The sequence below is a fragment of the Saimiri boliviensis genome, chromosome 12, assembly GCF_048565385.1.
Source record: "Saimiri boliviensis isolate mSaiBol1 chromosome 12, mSaiBol1.pri, whole genome shotgun sequence".
In the NCBI taxonomy this organism is placed as follows: domain Eukaryota; kingdom Metazoa; phylum Chordata; class Mammalia; order Primates; family Cebidae; genus Saimiri; species Saimiri boliviensis.
This window is the reverse complement of record NC_133460.1, coordinates 70,020,642-70,037,626: the sequence shown is the minus strand read 5'-3', so window position 1 is coordinate 70,037,626 and position 16,985 is coordinate 70,020,642. Positions and strand designations below refer to the sequence as shown.

Sequence of the window (16,985 nt, the reverse complement as noted above, 5' to 3'; positions counted from 1 at the left end):
ATAGGTTTTCATGAGGATTAAATAATTAGATGTACATACAGTACTTAGAGTGGTGTCTGCAATATAATAAATGTTATGTAATTGTTACTACTATTATTCTTATGTAGACAATAAACCTCAGCTCCTATCATATTGAGAATATATATGCTCTTGGATGTCTTGGATTCCTCTTTATGGCTATATGTTCTACTTACCTTTTTATAAACTGAAATTATCTTTTTAATTTTTTGCTCTTGAGTGTATATATCTACTTTAAAATTCAAACCATACTTACCAAGTATTTATATATGTTTGGAGAGTGTAAGTGCATGTTAAAGGTAGGTCAAGTAGATATGAAGAATTCCTATGTCAACTAAGTCTACTATCTTGACCAAAAGTCATAGCCTTTGATACTTGTTCTTATTACAGATGTTCTTTTTGTTGTTATTACTTATTACAGATGTTCTTTTGTTATTATTACTGGAGTTGTCTCATCTCTAACGCTGAAAAGCATGTTGTATGAGTTAGGATTCTTTACCTCATAAGTCTCTCTCTCTCTCTCTCTCTCTCTGTCTCTCTCTCTCTCTCTCTCTCTCTCTCTCTCTCTCTCACACACACACACACACACACACACACACACACACACCGCAAACCAACATGTCTTAATCAAACAGGGAATTTATTAGCCGTGTAACAAAGTCAAAAGGGAGATTATTAACTCAGCTAGATTCGAACTCAAAAATATACCACAGTTCAGATTTTTCTAATCTCTAAAGTCTGTCTGCTTCTGTGAATTGATTTTTTGTCAACACACACTACTTGCATATGGCGAAAAATTGGTGGTAGTATTCTCAGCCTACATTTATGCATGTTTAAGCACAGTAGCATCTAAGAAAAATTCTCATTATATTTCATTGATCTTATTGGGTTTGTTTCCCATTACTCAGTAAATCAATATGAGGTAAGTGAAAGTAATTTGAACAACAATAAGGAAAATTAATGAATCTATAAACTGATTATTTGAAAAGATAAATAAAATTTGGGTGTGCGCGCAGGCTGCGGCGCTGCGACTCGTGCCGGTGGGCGTCTGCGCTGGGTTTGAGGGCTCCGCGCGGCGTTTCCCGTTCCCTCCTCTGCACGGCTGCAGCTCGGGCCTTGGGCCTGACCCAGCCTCCATGGCTTCGGAAGAGCTACAGAAAGACCTAGAAGAGGTAAAGGTGTTGCTAGAAAAGGCTACTAGGAAAAGAATACGAGATGCCCTTACAGCTGAAAAATCCAAGATTGAGACAGAAATCAAGAACAAGATGCAACAGAAATCACAGAAGAAAGCAGAGCTTCTTGACAGTGAAAAGCCAGCTGCTGTGGTTGCTCCCATTACAACAGGCTATACAGTGAAAATCAGTAATTACGGATGGGATCAGTCAGATAAGTTTGAGAAAATCTACATTACCTTAACTGGAGTTCATCAAGTTCCCACTGAGAATGTGCAGGTGCATTTCACAGAGAGGTCATTTGATCTTTTGGTAAAGAGTCTAAATGGGAAGAGTTACTCCATGATTGTGAACAATCTCTTGAAACCCATCTCAGTGGAAGGCAGTTCCAAAAAAGTCAAGACTGACACAGTTCTGATCTTATGTAGAAAGAAAGTGGAAAACACAAGGTGGGATTACTTGACTCAGGTTGAAAAAGAGTGCAAAGAAAAAGAGAAGCCCTCCTATGACACTGAAACAGATCCTAGTGAGGGATTGATGAATGTTCTAAAGAAAATTTATGAGGATGTAGATGATGATATGAAGCAAACCACTAATAAAGCCTGGGTGGAATCGAGAGAGAAGCAAGCCAAAGGAGATGCAGAATTTTGAGACTTTAAAGGCCTTTTTGGGAACTGTGATGTGATGTGGGAATACTGATGTTCCCAATAAGGGAGTATTGGCGAGCTGCATATATAAATTTGACAGATAGCTATTTACATGGCCTTCTAAGTAAAGGCAGTAAATTCTCCATTTCCTACTGGAGGATTTATTTAAATAAAATATGCTTATTAAACACAACTGCAAATGGTCATCTTTTTCAAGCAAGGGTTATATTGCATTCATTGTCTTGTGAAACATAAAAAGCAAGTCTTGCCCAATTAAAAGACTACACTATGTGTATTTTTGTTCACCTAAGAATCAGAAAACAAAAGTATTTGCTTGCCTATAAGTTAATGACATCAGCTTCCACCAATGTAAAAACTGAATAAAACCTGAATTTTTGCATAAAATGCAAATCTGTGCCTGTGCTTGAAGGTTGTACAACATCTGACCCCTTATTACCAGCTTAAGCAATGTGTATGCCATGTATTACCGTGCACTAATTCCATCACAAATGTTTCTAGATTTAAATGTATTTGTTAACAAATGTACAATAGAAACCAAACCTAAACATGACAATAGACAAACATCTTTGTATGGTACCAGTTAGTTTTGCCATGGATCAGATGGTTTATAAAAGTAATAACCATAAAGCAAAAAACAATTTGAAAGCCCATCTATTCCTATGCTCAATAAAGTTAAGTTTTTCTTCATTAGAACAGTTGTATGATTTGTTTGTCTAGGAGTATGTCAGAAAAGTGAGGCTTTTAGTAGGAATTATTACTATTACCTCTGAATTCAGGAGCAGTGCCATTGATCTCCATTATTTTATTTTACTGGAGGTATTAGCTAATCCATGCAGTTAGATCAGAGAAAGCAATTGAAGCCAGGCATGGAGGTTGGCACCTATAATCCTAGCTACTTGGGCGGCTGAGGCTGGGGGATCACTTGAGCCCAGGAGGAAGGCTGCAATGAGCTTTGATCATGCCACTGTACTCCAGCTTGGATAAGAGATCGAGAACCTACTTCATTAAAAAAAAAAAAAAAAAAGGCCATTAGACACACAGGAAAAATCCAAAAGGGTAAAGCTACAATTAACATGGGAATTTGGAAAAAAAGGTAGGACTTAAAATTACAATACAGAAAGTTTATGTATAGTATACCTGTAAGTAAATACTGAAACACATGCCTCTGTAATTGGTGTTGGCACATGAATAAACAGACCAGTGGAACAGAAGAGCAGACACAATGCATAGACGCTAGAGTATGGTAAAAGTGGCATTTTTAAAAGTGGAGTAAAGATGGGTTTTTAATAATAACTAAAAATAGGCATATAGATATATCCCAAGCAGACTGAAGATCTAATTGTAAAAATGAAAGTGTACAAGTACTAGAAGATATGGATGGAATTCCATTATAACCTAAGGATGGGGGAATACTAACCTAGAAGGAATAAAACTATTGATCAATTTTAGCTACATTAAAATGTTTATATGACAAGAAAAACCCCACTATTAACCCAAACCAAACGATATACTGACAAGAGTCCAACAATTAAAGAACAAATATTTCGTAGAAAAATGTAAATGACATTTAATATGTAAAGATGCTCGCCTTGTTAGAAGAGAATAAACCAGTTTTTTACCTTTCAAAATAAAAAGATAAATAAAATTTATAAAGCTCTAGCTAGGCAGGTCAAAAAGAGAGAGAGAGAGAGAGGAGAGAGAGAGAGAGAGAGAGAAGATAAATAACATCGGAAATAAGAGGGGACATATCTTTGGATCCCATAAACATTAAAAAATAGAAAGGAAATACTATGGGCCGGGTGTGGTAGCTCATGCCTGTAATCCCAGCACTTTGGGAGGTTGAGGCTGGCAGATCACAAGGTCAAGAGTTCAAGACCATCCTGGCCAAAATGGTGAAACCCCATCTCTACTAAAAATACAAAAATTAGCTGTGTGCAGTGGCACACATCTGTAGTCCCAGCTATTCAGGAGACGGAGGCAGGAGAATCTCTTGAAACCAGGAGGTGGAGGTTGTAGTGAACTGAGATCACACCACTGTACTCCAGCCTGGTGACAGTAAGACTCCTTCTCAAAAAAAAAAAAAAAAAAAAAAAAAGGAAGTATTATAAACAACTTTATGCCCATTAGTTTGATAACTTTAATGAAAGTTATCATCAGAATTGTTTGTACTAATACTACTAGGCAGCTTCTTAAATTATTGGTGGATTAATTTGTGAAGTTAAGATACAAAGGTTCTCCCTTATGCTTACAGGGCAACTTATAAATCCAGTATTAGAGCATTTGACAAATGTGTAATCCCCTTCTCCTTTCATGGATTATCTCTTAGCAATATATATTTCTGTGAAAGGAAATTTATGTCATGTTCATTGACATCTTTTCTGAAGTCGCTTTTTTCTTCAGAAACTTATCAGTAGGCTGGTGCTCTTCCTATTGATAATGTGCTTATAACAATTGTTTGTAATAAAGGTTTGTAATAGGTGATGGGGGATACCACATTGTATATTATTGATTATATTATATTCATTATCATTTTTCTAAACTTTTGAAATATTTATTTTCCAAACTTACAACAAGGAATGTATATGAGTTAAATTTTTCTTCTATCCATGACTGCTACTATCTTGCTTAAGCCACTATTTGTATTTGCTTTTCTCCCAGGTTCTCCCAAATTCTCTAGACCACCTACCAACAACCCTTGAAAAACTTACTATTATTATGCCTTGCAAAGCAAGCTAACTCCTTTTAGTTCATATGGCTCTTACGTAGTTTTTTCCTAAAAGGGATTCTGCCTTACTTCAAGTACAGCTGGCTCAAAATGCAGTCTACTTTCAAGAAAAACATTTCCTTTACTTTATACAGTATCCTTGTTATTTCTTATAACTAAAATTAACCAAATGTGAATATACTAAATATTTAATTATCCTATAAAATAGGTTATATTATTACCTCATCTTACTAATAAGAAAACCAAGTAATTTTCCAATAATTTTCTGATAAATGTAAGTTATTTTCCCAAGATCATGCAGCTAGTTAGAGGTAGTGTTTATTTAAGGTAGACTTTGTGTTTTTGTCTACTATTTTCTAGATCTACCAATGAGACCATGGACTAACGAGAAGTGCACTGCATTTTGTTTACTTTTATCTCTATTATCTTACACATGATTTGGGACATTACAGCTGTTCTGTAAAGGCTTGTGTTTCAACATGAAAAACTACTAGCATTATGGACATACATGTGATTGATTGAAAACAAACAAACATAAAGAAAATTCCACTAATTAATAGTGATATGATTTAGCCAAATGATCAGTAGTTGGGCACATGTTACATAGACATGTAAAATCTAGTTATAGTTTTTTATTTTCCAAGTAATTTTACAGAATAACTTTTGGAAAGGGCATTCAAATTTAAATGGTTCACTCAGTTTTAGTTTATATTGCAGAAAACAAATCAGATGAAATTAGCAATTGGCTCTTTTTAGTGAGTAATTAGAAAGCAGTTTTATTTTAAGTTGAAAAATATGAAGAGTCTCTAGTTAAAAATTTTAAAAAATTAAACTCTGCTCATTTGGTAGACAGCTAAGTTTTCTATGCCTTTTTAAATTATGCAGTTTTGCAATGTTACCTCTTCAAGGATGTCTTCTAACTAAGTTTCCAACTGCCCTTATAAAATAATAGTATCTATGTTTCATTATTTTGAAAACCTCAGACTTCTTTTTCTTTTTCTTTTTTCTTTTTTTCTTTGAGACAGAGTCTCACTGTTACCCAGACTGGAGTGCAATGGTGCTGTCTCAGCTCACTGCAACCTCCACCTCCTGGGTTCAAGCAATTCTCCCTCCTCAGCCTCCCGAGTAGCTGAGATTACAGGTGCATGCCACTAGGCCTGGCAAAATTTTGTATTTTTGTAGAGATGGGCTTTACCATGTTGGCCAGGCCGGTCTTGAACTCCTGACCTCAGGTGATCTACCCCCCTCATTCTCCCAAAGTGCTAGGATTACAGGCGTCAACTGCCACGTCTGGCAAAAACTTTGGACTTATTTTTCTAGAAAAAAATTATTACATTATGATCTTTAAAGATGAACTCCATATTAAACAAAATATAACTTTTAAAAGACTTATTCATAAAATAAACATATTTTTCCAAGGTAGATGTTTTGAAGGTCATGATTTATTTGGATAAGAAGTTTGGAAGATTTTCAAAAATGTTTTTTTCTTCTCATGTTTTTATCTTTAGTGCTTTTTTTTAAAAAAAATTGATCACTATATATATATATATTCAACCAATATTTATTGAACATTTTCAGTGCATCTGGCACTGACTGTGTGAAAGAATGAGAATGCAGTGTTAAGGAGGACGAAGTTCATCCTTAGGGGAGCTCACATTCAGTGGAGTAAAGTAGACAGTAATAATAAATTGTGTGTGTGTGTGCATGTGTGTGTGAGTGTGCATGTGTGTGTGTGTGTTTGTGTAAAAGAGCCAAGAGGAAAACAAACAGGGTTTTGAGTTAGAGATTTACTGTCTACTTTAGATGGAATGTTCTAAGCAATTGTCTCGTACAAGGTAAAACTCAAGTGGAGATATGAATTCAACTCAGTCTTACAAGTGTTGAGAGAACATTCTAGACAGAGGGAGTAACAAGTGCCAAAGCCTTGAGGTGGGAAAGACCTTATGTTGAAGGAATGCATAAGACCTCAGTGTACTTAAGAAGTAATGAAGGAGAAAAGTCAGATTTTAAAGAAATTTTGAAGAAATTGCTGGAAGTATGATCATGTAGGGATATGTGGGCCATGGCAAATTGTTTTGATTTATTTTAAGAGTTTTGATAAACCACTGGGAGTTTTTGGTAGAGAAATGATGTGACATACTATATGTTCTTAAAATCAATCAACAAATCAATCAATCTATAGAAATGTCAGTTTGTTACTGGTACAGAGAATGGATTTATTTGAAGACAAGAATGGCTGTTGGGAACTCAGCAGGTTATGTCAGCATCCAGACCTCAGATAATGATGACATGTACTAATGTGGAACAGAGGGGTTAGAAAATATGTATAGCTTCAAGTAAACTTTTGCAAGAACTGGCAGTGTTTGCTGATGGATTAAATAAAGGAGTGAAGAAAAAGGCTGAAAATGGGTAAAGGATTTTGTCTTAGGCAACTGGGTAGATGACATGTATTACATGAGGAAGCCTGGAGAAGCCGTATGGTTTTTAGATATTTAAGTAACACCTACAGATTTGCTTTCCACAAAGAACAAGGGAAGAAGCCTGAGGTATTTAAAAAATACCAATATCTGTTGTGTCCTGACTTTTTAATAATCACCATTTTGACTGGCATGAGATGGTATCTCATTATGGTTTTGATTTGCATCACTCTAATGATTAAGATGTTGAACTTTCTCTCATATGACTGTTGGCCATATGTGTCTTCTTTTGAGAAATATCTGTTCATGTTCTTTATCCACTTTTTAATGGGATTGTTTGTTGTTTTCTTGTAAATTTGTTGAAGTTTCTTGTAGATTCTGGATATTAGACCATTGTCAGATGGATAGGTTGCAAAAATTTTCTCCCATTCTGTAGGATGTCTGTTAATTCTGATAGTTTCTTTTGCTGTGCAGAAGTTCTTTAGTTTAATTAGATCCCATTTGTTCATTTTTGTTTTTGTTGCAGTTGCTTTTGATGTTTTTGTCATGAAATCTTTGCACATCCAAATGTCCTGAATAGTATTGCCTCGATTATCTTCTAGGGTTTTACAGTTTTGGTTTTTACATTTAAGTCTTTACTCTACCTTGAATTGATTTTTGTATAAAGTTTAAGGAAGGCGTCTAGTTTCAGTTTTCTGCATATGGCTAGCCAGTTCTCCCAGCACTATTTATTAATTAGGGAATCCTTTCCCCATTACTTGTTTTGTCTGGTTTGTCAGATTTGTCAATGGTTGTGTGATCATATTTCTGAGTTGTCTATTCTGTTCGATTGGTCTGTGTGTCTGTTTTTGTACCAGTACCATACTCTTTTGGTTACTGTAGCCTTGTAGTATAAAGTTGGGTAGCATGATGACTCCAGATTTGTTCTTTTTGCTTAGGATTGTGTTGGCTATAGGGGCTTTTTTTTTGGTTCTATATGAATTTTAAAATTGTTTTTAGAATGTAAATGGTAGTTTAATGGGAATAGCATTGAATCTATAAAATTACTTTAGGCAGTATGGCCATTTTTACAATACTGATTTTATCCATGAACAGGGACTGTTTTTCCATTTTTGTGTGTGTCTTTTCTGATTTTCTTGAGCAGTGCTTTGTGGTTCTCCTTGAAGAGGTCCTTCACTTCCCTTGTAGCTGTCTTCCTTGGTAATTAATTCTCTTTGTAGCGATTGTGAATCATAGTTCATTCCCGATTTGGCTCTCTGCTTGTCTATTATTGGTGTATAGGAATGCTTGTGATTTTTGCACATTGATTTTGTATACTGAGACTTTGCTGAAGTTGCTTATCTGCTTAAGAAGCTTTTGGGCTGAGACGATGGGGTTTTCTAGATATAGGATAATGTCACCTGCAAACAAAGATAGTCTGACTTCCTCCCTTTCTATTTGAATGTCGTTTCTTTAAAGTAAGAATCTCATAGATAATGTTCTTTAGTTCCTTATTCTGAAAATCAACACAGTGTTTTGAAATACATATAAATGTATTATACTGTACGTATTGTTCTGCAACTTGCTTTTTTAATGAAAAATCGTGTGTTATAAGTTAACCACTGTGAGATATAGGAATCCAGTTCTTTTCCATAACTATCATATAGAATTACCACATTTTTCTTACCCTATTTCTCTATTGATGATATTTAGGTTATTTCCATTATTTTGCTATTAAAAACAATACTGTAATAAGAGAAGCAGGATTTCTGATATAAAGGAAATATATATAATTTTTAATTATACTAGATTTTGGTAGATCATCCTCTACATTGTTCTGTGTAATTGCATTTCCGCTAGCATAAGTTAAACTTTGTGTTATCAGACTTAATAATTTTAACTAGTTTCATGGCTGTGTGAAATAATATATCATTGTGCATGTGTATGTGTGAGTATTTTTAGCATATTTTGGGAATTAATCTTTGTATCTTATATATTTTATAAATATTGCCTCCTGATTAATAGCTTACATCTTATCTTTAAATGTGTTTTTTTTTTTTCGGTTTAAGTGAAGAAAAATTTGGTCATCTCTTTCTTAATGGCTTGTAATTTTTACATTTTGTTTCAGAAATTCTTTTTTTATCTGAAGGTAACAAACTTATTTTCTATGTTTCTCCTAACTTCCATAGTAATATTCTTTTCATACAATAGCTATTGCTTCCTTTTCTCTAATATTTTTTATTCCCTCTCTCCATTCTGTGTATGATAGTTTTCCTTTCAAAGGCATTTGAAATATTTTTTATAACACTTATAAATGAGTTCTCAAGCCTGAGTGTGCAAACAAATTATTTTTCAATATCACAAGTTAATTTTCATTTCAAGACCTTTCTATAGAAGTGTCAGTAAGGGATTTGTTTACACATTTCAGACTTATGGGATGTTAAGACATTGTGGCACATCTGGCCAATGCGTCATCTATCCATGTGGGAATCCTCAGAGACCTACCGTTCCTACTCAGTACTTAGCTATTCAACCATACAGATCTTTCTTGAAATCACTCATGTTCTTGTCCTCAAGGCTTCTTCAAGGCTCTTGGCGTCTATGGTCTATGCCGGAGCCAGGCTTCAGGCATGGACATCATTCTACAACTTTAACACCATAATTGGGTAGTAGAAACTCTCGATGCCTGTGCAGGACTCCATCTGCCTGGACCCATTACACAAATGTTCTTTACTGTCAATGATGATTTGCTGCCTTCCCTAATCCACACTCTGAGAACCCCGTTCTAGAATCACAACACAAAGCCCCTCTCTCAAAGACCCTACAATTTCTCCTTTTCATTGCTGTCTTACCATCTCCTCTATTTTCCTTTCCAACAAGGGGATTCTTTTTCTAGTCAGGATGGGAATGGGCATGAGACACCATTTTATTTCTTTTGCTTTTTCTACACATTTTATTCTAAATTCTTACAATTTCTCCCAAGGAATTTAGTTTGGGGGGGCATAAAAGACAGAGACTTTTAGGCTCTTTCTGCTTTGTGTCCTGACACATCCCTTCACTGAAATAATGAATACAGAGTCGAGTATGTGCCTGTATGAGGCAACAAATGGGGGAAATGACTGGGAAAAAAAGTTATTTAAAAAACAGCTATCTTCTTTAAAATATTGTCCTGCCATGCTCACATGTTATAATTTTAATCTTAATAGCTTTGACTTTTGTACTTTTGAATTACTGTTATAATTTTGTGTATTTATGTTTGCCTCTGATGATTCAATTTAGCAGGAGCAATACTAAAAGTTCTCATTTCTTTTCAATCAGTCTAAGATTTTGCAGTCTGCTGGCTGCCAGACCTGTACCTATTAAAATCCACATTTATTAATGCTCATGGTCTGCTTTGAGCCATTCTAATCACACTGTCCTTCCTGTCTTAGTTTTCTTTTAAATCAGACTTTAAAACATGTCTCCATTTCCTACCATCAATCATTAGGTAAGGCGTGACTTGTTAAAACCTTTGTCTAAAGCATTATGTTAGTAAAATGATTAGACTTCAGGTCCATGTCTCTTATCATTAGCCAGAGTTTTTGTATCTGATCCCCACAGAGATTCTAGTGAAGAATTGTTTTCCATGAGCTGTCATGGAGAAGGGGGTCATTATGACAAAAGACTTTTGCCTAATTTATATAGTGAGGCATGCTCACTAATTGTGGCGACAGAGCTCTGACCAGTTACCAATTGATTTCTATCAGTGTTGTGTGAGGTGTTAAATTTTAAGCAGAATTTTTTGGTCTCTATTAGTCTGGCTTTAAAAAAAAAAATAATGAATTTCTCTCATTCATGCTTTCCCTAGTCTGCATTTTTATGACTGTGATGTGCTTTGATTTACTTCATTCAAAGTATGATGCTCTGGCTTCAATTACTCCATTTAACTTTAAATAGACATTGCTTCAAGTCTTACTGATAAAAAGAACATCTGGTGTCAATAAATTGCAGCAGGAGGTGCCATGTGGGAAGGAACCCAAGAACTAAACACATCTCTGGGCACATCCATCAGGACCATGAGCACACACGCTGTGGTGTTCTGTGATATCAGAGTGGAGCTCAAGCAGTTTGGGTCAGCTTGGCATCATTATGATTTTCATTGCAACAACATTTGACTCACTGACCTAAAGCTCCAGACACAAAATGTTCTGTTCAGTTGATAACATCTTTGAGGATGACTTTTGCTAAACAGGAAAGGCACAGAGAGCAAGGGACACTTTTTTTTTTTAAATGCCATGTACAGAGTATTTAATGAAGAATGTTGTAAAAAAGTCATAGTAAATAATTCTGTTCCTCATGTCCCCTTCTTGCCCACATGCACCAAACCCAAAATGCTGAAGTCTCTACAAGGAAATATATTTACTCCTTGCTATTTGTGGGTTGATTCCAGCCACAAATTTTAACAATTACCTTAGACTACCAAATGCATATAGTAGACTGTGCAATGGTTTACAACATGAGAAACCTTTGCCTGATTTAAAGTCTAGAAAAGTAAACTCTTTTTTAATTATAAAAGTACATGTAGCATAGAAATAATTTACCAAAGATGTAATTGATATTTAAGTTTTACTCTGTACACAAGACTTCTGAATCAAAGTTGTGTACTATAAATCTAATCCTGGTTAAAAAAAAAGTGCTCTTTACCATACATTGTATTTAAATAATGATAATTAAAATTATTTATAGATCACAGAGCTGGAAAACAGACTTCTGTTTCTCACAGTATCAAAGTGTTTTGATCTCATTTATCTCAGGGATGAGAACCAGGAACCCAACTTGACCAGATTCTCCTTGTCTTCACTGCTTGTTTCTACTGGGCTTCCTGGATGCCCTCCCTGTGCTAGGGAAGCAGCTGGCCACGGAGATCACATCCTCCCACACTCCTGCAGAAAGATAGTTGCCGTTCCCCTGGGGGTACATATATTGATCTCACAGAAGGACCCTGATTGGCCTTGTTTTGTGCTGTTCTCATCCATGAATCAATCACAGCTTCCAGGAAGGAAAGGCACATGATGGGCCAAGGACTGTTTCTGCAGTGAGGAGAGCAAGTTCTGGTCCCAGGAGGAGGGAGATGAGAAAGCTTACTGAGCAAAACAAACAAACAAAACCCCAAACCAATCAAGCAAATACAAACAGTAAGTTCCACCTTTCGTTACACTCAGTAAACCAATTCTGGATAAAGATTTGGGAAATGAGTCTGAGAAAGGCATGCATTTAAGACTAGGGACATTTTCTTTGTTCTGTCTACCCAGAGCTAAAACACCCTCATAAGACAGGCAATCATGTCCCACCACAAGGAAAGAGGCAATAGTTATCTCTCTTGCATTTTGTGGGAGAATGAAATAGCAAGAGAGAATGAGAACATTCTCTAAAAGGCAAATATCGGAAGAGGGTTTTCTTCTAGGGTTTTTGTGGTGTTAGGTCTTAGTTTAAATCTTTAATCCATCTGGAGTTAATTTTTGTATAAGGTGTAAGGAAGGGATCCGGTTTCAGTTTTCTGCTTATGGCTAGCCAGTTTTCCCAACACCATTTGTTAAATAGGGTATCCTTTCCCCATTGCTTGTTTTTGTCAGGTTTGTGAAAGATCACTACAGTTTATACTAGTAAGATCTGGAATCAAACCCCTGTTGCCATTTTTTAATCTTCTTATCTTGGACTAGTTATTTCACTTCCTCGAATCTCAGGTTCTTCATTTGCAAACTGAAGTGATTATAATATTTATTATATTCACTCACAAAAATGTTGTCATACTTAAAATGTACCCAACACATAAAAATGATAACTACCTGGCTGATAGATACCCTACATACTCTGACTTGATCATTACACATTCTATGCATATAACAAAATTTCACATCTACCACATAAATATGTACAAATGTGATGCATGAAAATGTGATGCATGAAAATTTAAAAATTTGTCATAACCAAATGACATCTGTGATAGTTTGTATATTTTGAGATCTGCTACAAAATTTGGCCTTAGTATCAAGGCCACAACAATGAATGACGGACCCCTGAGCATATGGACTTTATGGATAAGCAATTATAGTATATTAGGATAAATGTGGGAAGGGTATCTAGCAACTGCAGTATATTAGAATACATGTGGGAAAGGTATATACAACAGTCTTTGAGGAGCAGAGAAGACTCCTGGGAGGTGGGAATACCACCTGTGTGAATTGAAAGATAACTAGATAAATGAATGGGCAACGTTTTTCAGATGGAGAATATGCAAATTTTAAGAAAGGAGAGAGAACATGGAATTTTTAGGGAGTAAAAAAGAGTTCAATTTATTTGGAGCATTAGGTTTGGGGATAAATGAAGGCCAGATGATATTAAACTATAGACAGGAGTTTGGACTTTAACCTGATGGCAGTAGGGAGTAAAAATAAAATTTATTTCAAAAGTTTTGACTATAAAATGACAAAAGTCATTTTATAAATGTTATTATTGGGTTTTCATTAATTATTTAAGTGATAGTATTCAGACATTCAGACAGCAACTCGATCTAGGTTAATCTGCACACATTTAGAGAGAGTTTGGGGGCAATGTCTTAATGTTAGTAACAATTCACATCTTTAGATGGTTCTCTTCTTATTTCAGTGTTGATCACATATTTCTGATAACCTGCATTTAAAGAAATGTGGAAAAGTAACAAAAAAGCATAAAATAAGAAATGTATAAGAAATACAGGCATTTCTGGAATTTCAGCTGAGCTGTTTGGTGATTCTCTCAACATTTCCCGTAAAAGATTAACTCTATTGCTATTAATGAGTTCATAAGGCATCATAACTAATATGAGTGGCAAAGCAACCAATCCTCTGTCAAAACATAGATATAACTTTTCAGGAAATAATTTGTTTGACCAATTGCTTCTAAATATCAGAAGTTAACTAAAGGAAGCATGATTAGAAGAAAATCCTTGACCATATTTTTATTTCATTGTTTGCCCTTAGCTTGCATGAACTTACGGTGTTATCTTAGGGAACATGCTTGCCTTGTTGCTGTAATTCTCCTCATTCCTTGATGATACTCTTTAGATGAAAGGAACTGTCCCTGTTAACTTGAAGAAAAGATCTGTCCCTATTAACATTGTTTCTTGGAAACATATGGAAACACTTCAACAGATTGCCCAATTTCTCCTACTCCCTTGCTTTTGCAATAGTCAACTATTTAACTTACATTCCAGCCATGATGTAGTAATAAAAATGTAGGGCAAGGACATAATTGTATAAAATATAGTTCCTCATTAATTTCTTTTTTTGGGATAGAGACTTTCAAATATCAAAAACTCCTGTTCCATTATAGCTTCAAACAGCTCATTTAAACCTCTACAAAAGTGAAATAGAGATACTTTCTTCCAAAATATGTGGCTATCTAAACTCCTAACTATGGAAAAAATGTTGTTAATTAGATTTACGAACAAGGCACCATAACAAAATGAAAAAAAAGGTGGAATGTTTGTATGTTAGTAAAATGACCCAGGAAAGGATAGAAGAGGGAGAGTGAGAGAAAGGGAAAAGGAGAGAAGAGAGGAGGAGAGATGGCATAATGTGATGTATTTGAGAAAGCAGATGAGGTATAGAGCACAAGGGGAAGAACCAGCTTTAGATAGGAGTGTGAGCTAGTATTCTATCCAGGGACAACAGGCAAGAAGGCGAAGTATATAAGTACTGATGCTGGAAAATGGGTAGTTTTAGACATGGAAACTTGTGGAAGTTGTCTTTCTAAATGCTTCTGTTTTATTAGGAAAATAAGTCATGGATAGAGGGCAAGAATGGAAGATAAAGTATTACTGATTTGAGAAGGTTTGAAATAGTTATGTAGAAACTAGAAATGTGAATAGAGTAGGGACATAAAGTGTGGTTACCAGGCATCTTGACTTGAGAGGTAATTTGAGATTTGTACTCATTAATGTTTCAGTGTTCAGCAAGTTTGTATTTTTCTCTAGCCATATTCAGTTGCATGAGCACTGGGAAGAACAGCTCAGTAATGTAGCCATAAATGGAATTCTGTCCAATACATAAAAATCTTCCAAAGATAGTGAAGGAAGTTGAGACAAATGCATAGATGAGATGATCATGATTAATCATAAAACTTAATGGACAGGTGACAGCATCGCAGATTTTAGGCACTAATAACACAAAAGGATCAAAGAGGTTACAGTACCAGATGGAGTACCTGGACAGGTAGAAAGTTGGAGTTGGACAGTAAGACACTTGAAAATAAGATTCTAAAGAATTTTCAGTAATTGGTAAAGACAAGGGCAGGGATACAACCATGAAGGATCACTGGAAGTGAGGCAGTCAAGGAACTGAGAGAAAAGGCTTTCAGTTGAATCACCTAAGTTCACAGTCAGCCCTTCATACCTATGATTCTCGCACTTGTATATTCAGCCAATCAGAGATAGGAAATATTCAGAAAAGAATGCATCAGTACTGAATATGTAGAGAATTTTTTCTTGTAATTATTTTCTAGACAGTATGGTATAACAACTAAATAGCCTTTATCTTGCAGTAATCTAAAGATGATTTAAATTTTATGGAAGGATGTTCATAAGCTGTCTGCAAATACTGTCATTTTTATATAAGGGACTTGAGTATCTGCAGATTTTGGTATTCCGGGGAGATCCTGGAACCAATTCTTCTTGGATATTGAGGAACAGCTCTATATGAAAGTCATTGTCCTAGTCTGTTTGTGTTGCTACAACAGAATATCTGAGCCAGAGTAATTTACAAAGAAAATAGGTTTATTTGGCTCACAGTTGTCTGTACAACAAGGCGAGTGCCAGCATCTGCTTCTAGAGAGGGTTTCAAGCTGCTTCTACTTATGGTGGAAATTTTAGGGGAACAGATATCACATGGCAAAAGAGGAAGGAAGAGATAGAGGAAGGAAATGATCCACTCTTTTTACCAGTCAGATCTTCTGGAAATGAACAGAGCAAGAACTCGCTATTGTGAAAACAGCACCAAAACATACATGAGGGATCATGTCCCACAATCCAAATACCTCCCACTGGGCTCCATCTCCAACACTGGGCATCGAATTTCAACGTGAGATTTGGAAGGGTTAAATATCCATAGCCATTACCAAAAATTAAATGGAAGTAATACCTGGGAGAGATGCAGTAAGCCAGGAACTAAGATCTTCAGTGAATGAGGAGTGTGTTCCAGATGTCAGTAAAAACATTTTAGGTGTGAATAGAAAATAAGCTCAATTTGCCACCTTTGTATATCTGTGGCTGCTGTAAGACAAGCCAGTTGTGAGTTTTTAATTGTTTAGTTTGTCAGAGAAATTATGAGGTGCTACAATATAAGTAGAGAAAACAAAGATATATACAATATTACATTTTTGAATGATTATTTGTCAAGGCTTTCTTTCTGAGAAACTGAAAATAATTGTCTCATATATACTAAAAATTGTGTTACGAGATTCTCATCTTTATTTCTAAAAAAAAATTCAAAGGCATTCAAAATATACTTTATTTTTAGAGCAGTTTTAGATTTACAGCAATATTGAGTAGAAGGCACAGAGATTTTTTTTTGAGACAGAGTCTTGCTCTGTCACCAGGCTGGAGTGCAGTGGTGCAATATTGGCTCACTGCAACCTCCAACTCCCCGGTTCCAGCGATTCTCCTGCCTCAGCCTCCTGAGTAGCTGGGATTACAGGCACACACCACCACACCCAGCTAATTTTTGTATTTTTAGTAGAGACAGAGTTTCACCATGTTGGCCAGGATGGTTTTGATCTCCTGACCTCGTGATCTGACCACCTTGGCCTCCTGAAGTGCTGGGATTACAGGCATGAGCCACTGCACCAGACTGAGACTTTTTCATGTACTCCCTTCCTCCACGCATACATAGTTTCTCCCATTAACATCTCTAACCAGATTTTATATTTGTTAAAATTTGTTAAAATTGATAAACTTATGTTAGCTTATCATTATCTTCCTAAGTCCATAGTT

The 16,985-nt window shown here is 35.5% G+C and overlaps 1 pseudogene; it reads left to right on the top strand.

The window, feature by feature from the left end:
* Positions 1-1,027: 1,027 nt before the first annotated feature.
* On the top strand, positions 1,028-1,930 carry LOC101036264 (calcyclin-binding protein pseudogene; annotated as a pseudogene).
* The last annotated feature ends 15,055 nt before the right edge of the window (positions 1,931-16,985 follow it).